Below are 6,000 nucleotides of genomic sequence, written 5' to 3'. Positions count from 1 at the left end.
ATAGAAGTTTGATAATTAATATTATACCACTATTATGCTAGAGAGAGCCACCTTGTCCATTAACTTTATGTGTTTCTATTTATACACCTCAAGTAATTCTCTAATAACTTGTTAGCTACTTTAGTTTTCCCAATGATTTGGGGGTGATAAACAATGGAATAGTAGAGTTTCGCTTCTTGATAGGCAAAAAAGTTTCTCTAAATTGGCTTAGAAACACAATGTCTCTATCTCTAACTATAAAGGCAGATAAACTATGAAGTTTGTAGACATTATCCATGAAAGTAATGGCTATTGTAGTTACAAAATAAGGATGACCAATGACCATTAAGTGTACACATTTACTTAATGTATCCATCACTTCAAAGATAACCTCTTTTCCTTAAGAAGTCCTTCCATAAAATCCATATTGATATTAGTAAATGGTACTTAAGAAATGGGTAAAGGTTGTAGTAACCCAATAGAGAGCACATTCTATGTCTTATTGTTTTTGGTAGATAAGGCATCCTCTCACTTACTGCCTCACTTGCCTTTGTAATCTTTTTCAATAAAATAGGGTTTTCACCATTTTAGCAGTCATAATAGCTCTAAACTATCCCCTTTATAGTTGAATCATGATGCATATAAATTAACATGTGTTGGAGATTATAATAATTATCGATTACTATCTTTCCTTTCTTATTCAAGTGGTTATTCACCCATTTGTAATGAGGGTGAGAACTAATATCCTTCTGTAGATCCAGCATAATGCCTTATATAACACTATCTTGTTCCTATGACTTTTTTTTTTATCTTCTCCATGATATTGGTAGAAATTATAGATACCACTATAGTAAATACTTCATAATTAGAGTTCATGGAGGGAGCATTAGTTGCTATTTTTTTTTTGTACTCAATTTCATAGTCAAACCCTAGTAGCTTGGCTAACCATAAGTGCTAAAAAGGATATGATATTTTTTGTTCTAGAAGATATTTAAGTCTAACATGATCCATTCAAATCTTAAAATATTTTCCCTAAGTAATGTCTCCACTTTACCATTGCATATAATATAGCCAAGATCTCCCTTTTATATGTAGACAAGGCTTATTGCTTTAGTCTTATAGATTTGCTAATATAAGTTATAAGGTACCCCTCTTGTATTAGCATTGCTTTTATTCCAACTTGTTTGGCATCAATCTTTATTATAAATTGCTTGTTTAAGTCAGGTAGTGCCAAAACAAGAGGTCGAGTCATGGCTTCCTTTAGAAGTTTAAAAGCTTACGTTGCTTTTTTAGTCCATTCAAAAACATCAGTCTTTAACAATTATGTCAATGGTTTACTTATGGACCCATAACCCTTTACAAACCTTTTATAATAGTCAGTGAGACCTACGAATCCATGTAGCTATTTAACTGGTTTAGGTAAAGGTCATTCCACCATAACTTTGATCTTTTATGGATTAGTAGACACCCCTTCCTTAGAGATAATATGGTCCAAGTACTACACTTGATTATTTCTAAGAACATACTTGCTCTTTTTTACTACTAGTTTATGAAACCTTAGTAATTCAAACACTATCTTCGGATGCTCTAGGTGTTGTGCCATTAATTGACTATAAATTAGAATGTCATCAAAGAACACTAACTTTCTAAAATGAATTCTAAAAACATCATTCATTAAGGTTTGAAAAGTGGCATGAGCATTAGTTAACCTAAAAGGCATGACTAGAAACTTATAGCAACTATTATGAGTCTTAAAAGTAGTTTTAAACATATCTTGTGAGGTAATTTTGATTTGGTGGCATCTAGATCTCAAGTTTATCTTGGAAAACATAAATGCACCCATTAATTCTTCTAGTAACTCATCCATCAATGGCATAGAAAATTTATACTTGATAATAAGTTTGTTAAGAGCCTTATAATCTATACAAAGCCTTTATGAATTGTCCTTCTTCTTAACTAATACCACAAGAGAAGCAAAATGACTATTGCTTGGCTAAATTATCCTTGACTCTATTGTTTTAGAAACATTTTCTCTATATATCCATTTGTAAACCAAAGTATCTATAAGACCTCAAATTAACAGGTTGAGCTCCCTTCTTAAGAGCTATGGTATGATCATGAGATCCAGGGGGTGGTAACCTCTTTGGGGTCGTTAAACACCTTCTGATAACACTTCAACAAATTATATAAAACATAATTTCTTTCCATATTAGGCACTAAGATAGCAGATATAAAATATATTGTAGTGTCAATATCCTTAATAACTCTCAAACTATATATCTGATTTCTGTTAATTGTAAAAGGCTTTCCAATAATCTATTAAGTTTCTCAAACTTGATAGTTTGTAGCTAAGTATGATTATTGCTCTTAAACAACATCTTTTTACCTTGCCACTTAAAGGATATTTATAACTCTCTGTAGTTAGATATAATGTCATTTAAAATGGCCAACCACTATGTTTCCAACACCATATCATAATTATTTAAATCTACAATGAACACACCAACTTTAAAATTCACTTCTTGTGTTCTCAATTTAAAATTTTTACATATAGTTGTGCAACTCATTGTTCCCCCATTAGTTGCCTCTACTGTCAGAGGCTTATGGCTACAAGATTACATTATAACATATTAGTTGTTTCAAAGTTGAGGAAATTATGTATGCTCTCTGAATGCACCATAATGAAGATTGAGTGATTATCAATCTTACAAATCACTCTCAAAGTGTGAAACCCACAATGCTCTCCAGAGCATAAATGAAGATGTGTGGAATGACTGCTTTAGAATTAAACTCATCCACCTTAGCTTTACCTTCTTTAGTGTCTTCCTCATCATATACTATACAAAGTGAATAAAGCCTTTTATTTTTACTTTGTTGCCCAGGTACAAACTTCTAATCATATAAAAACATAAGTTTTTTATTCTTCTTTCCTCAAACTCCCTATTCTTTAAAGATTTGGTAGGTTTAACAGGGACTTTGTTAGCAAGGTTGTCAAAAATACTTTTTTGACATGACACGAAACATACAACATAAACTCGAATTGTAAAATCACAAGTAAAATATTTTAACTAAAATCATAAAATCACAAGTAAAAATATTTTAACTAAAATTGCAAGTAAAATATTTTAACTAAATTGCAAGATCCAGTCAAGTAGTAAATAATAATATAACACAATTAAAATAAAAGTAAAATAAACAATACAAATGTCCAAACACCTTAAAATACACAATTCAAATAAAAATTCATACATGTCCATAGAATTTCATTAACTAAAAGTTAACAAACTTAAAACAAACATCAAAGGTTTGTCAAGACATCTACAGAGAATAATTAATAATCATAAGACTCCTAAACTTACTCTTATTGTCAAAAGAAAAAAAAAAGCATTTCCCCTTAACACTTCACAACCCATTTTATATTTTCATTATTTTGTTCAGACTTGCAAATTATCGGGATGAAACAATAATTAGCCATTTCTACCACGCCTTAATTTATTAACAAAAATTAATTAACTCATTTTAATTCAACAACTCAATTAATCAAACTCATTCAATCAATCAAATTCCAATTCTAACATCACCAATATGATCATAACTAACCAATCCCAAGTCGTCTTTAGCTATATTTCAATAATTCAATAACGGCATTTTAAGTTCTACTCCAACTTCAACTAATGAAGACCAAAGAGTAAAAAACTTTCACTCAATAATATTCCGACATGAATGAGCTACAATAATATTCCTACGGCCCCATCAGCAAATCATGTTGTTGCAATTGGAAAGAAATCTTGTGGAAGTGTCTCAGTCTGTGTGAATAATTTGTCTAAAATTACAGTAAAATTTTTTAAGCTGGTAATACGAAAGGGCAACTAGCGGTAATAATACTTGTCTAACAAAAATGGAGGCAGTCGTGAGAAACATATAACTTCATTGTATTGAACTATTTTGAATCTTCTGATGTTGTATCAGCTTCGTGAACAGCTTTAACATCATGATTAGCCATTCAAAGATGGGAATAGAGATTGCCACTACATATCCAGTTAAATTTTTTGAGCCAGAGAATTAAAGATCCGACATAACTTGTTGGATTATTAACATGCTGGTAATAAATCATGTTATTGGTAACAAAATTCTCCTATGTAAAATGAAATCATCAGCAAATCACCACATTCAATTCTCTCATATAAAAAGATCCTAAAGATAAGTTTCATTTTCCACTAATCACAGCATCTAGATTATTAATATGCTGTAGGAACCCAAAACTAAAACTTTCACCAGAATCACCACCATTATTCATATACCAGATGAGACAGAAAAAACAAAGTTTGGGAATAAATTCTTACCTTCATCTCGTAAAGAACGCTCTAGATCTCGATAGCAAGCAAAACCAGTTGAGAGAGTGGAGACTGGAGACTGGAGATAATTAGATTCAGATCAGAGGCACTGCTGGAGAGTGGAGAATGGAACTAAATCAACCGATTTCTTAATCTGCTGGCGATTTAGGAAAAGGGGAAAGGGGAAGGGTGGAGTGTTAGGTGGGGGAGTGGCTAGTGGGAACTCGTGGGAAAGGGGAGTGCTGAGTCAGCACAGGCAATAACTCTTTTAAATTTCACGTGAAATAGTGATATCGGTACACATTTAATGTTTTTTACGAGTTGGCCCGATTTTACACGAGTTTGACCGGGTTTGAACGATTTTACTGGTTTTCGAGTTTTAACTTCGATTTTACACGTTTTATATGTTTTGACTCATAAAATCATATATTTTTACAAGTCAAAAAGCGTTTTTGACAACCATGTTTGTTAGTATAATTTTAGGTTAGAGTGGGTAATAGGCCATTTTAATAAGATTTTAGACTGTTAGTGATTAATAAGGGTGAGCTTTTATAGGGAGTTTGATGAGGATTAAGTTTGATTTAGGTAGTTTATGTTGTGATTTGGAACTCAAGACCTCCTATAAAGAACACCAATACTTGTTTCTTTGTAATCTTTGCTCTATTTCATAATATGTTAAAATCCTGAATGTATGTCTTTAAATTCTCCATGTATTTAATATCCAAAAAGCTCCTTTAATGGGTCCTTCTAACCCCCAAACCTAGCATGTAATGCCTCTATATATCCATTCCAAGTTACTTCTAAATTTCTTAGGCTTCTCATGAAATTTTTGTGCTAATAAAGGGCCACACAATCAATATAATAAGAAGCCAACCTAATATTCTCAAAATCCTTAACTTCCACTTCAAAATATTGATAACACTTACAAAATCACTTATACACATCCTCACCATCAAAGTTAGGAAAATCATATGTAAGTTTATATACCTTGTAGTGGTTATGCCTTTATTTACAAGTCAAACCGATTTTAACAACAGAATCACCTCATGAAAAACTTGTTTATCCTTAGTAGCACTAGTTTCACCCGTTGATTGTTGTAAAGTTTGTGAAGTGAGAGTTTGTTGGTAAGACCCATTAATAAGATCTTTTAATTCCCCAAACTTGGTTTTATGACTAGATCTTGTATTTTCTAGTTTTTGCCTCTATGAATTCAACTACTTCATAACTTGCTCATGTTTTTGTGCTTATTCCTTACTGATAATTTTAAGGGAATTTTTTAGCCTTTTAAAATCTTGGGACTGGTGACAGGGGTCATTTCTCAAGTCCACAGAATTTTTGCTCTGATACCACTTAGAACAAGCTTAATAAGAATGGTGCCTACTTGGATTACTTCTAAGTATTTTAATGAAAAAGAATGACTCGATGCCAATGCCAGAAATGAAAATAGAGTGTAGACAACTAACACATAGAAAAAGAAAGAATAAGAGATGAAGGAAATAGGAGAGATTATTAGAAATTGTTCTTCATTTGGATAATCATCTCTCTACCAAATTAGTTACAATTAAATTTAAACAACTCTTCTATAAATTTAAGCCAAAACATGGAATTATCTATAAAACTCATTTAAAAGAAAAGAAACTAAGTAAAATGTTGTGTTTCATCTAACAACAACAACAATTCTAATGGT

Source organism: Populus nigra, chromosome 18 (genome assembly GCF_951802175.1).
Source record: "Populus nigra chromosome 18, ddPopNigr1.1, whole genome shotgun sequence".
NCBI lineage: Eukaryota > Viridiplantae > Streptophyta > Magnoliopsida > Malpighiales > Salicaceae > Populus > Populus nigra.
The sequence above is the reverse complement of the archived record's forward strand: the minus strand, read 5'-3'. Positions refer to the sequence as shown.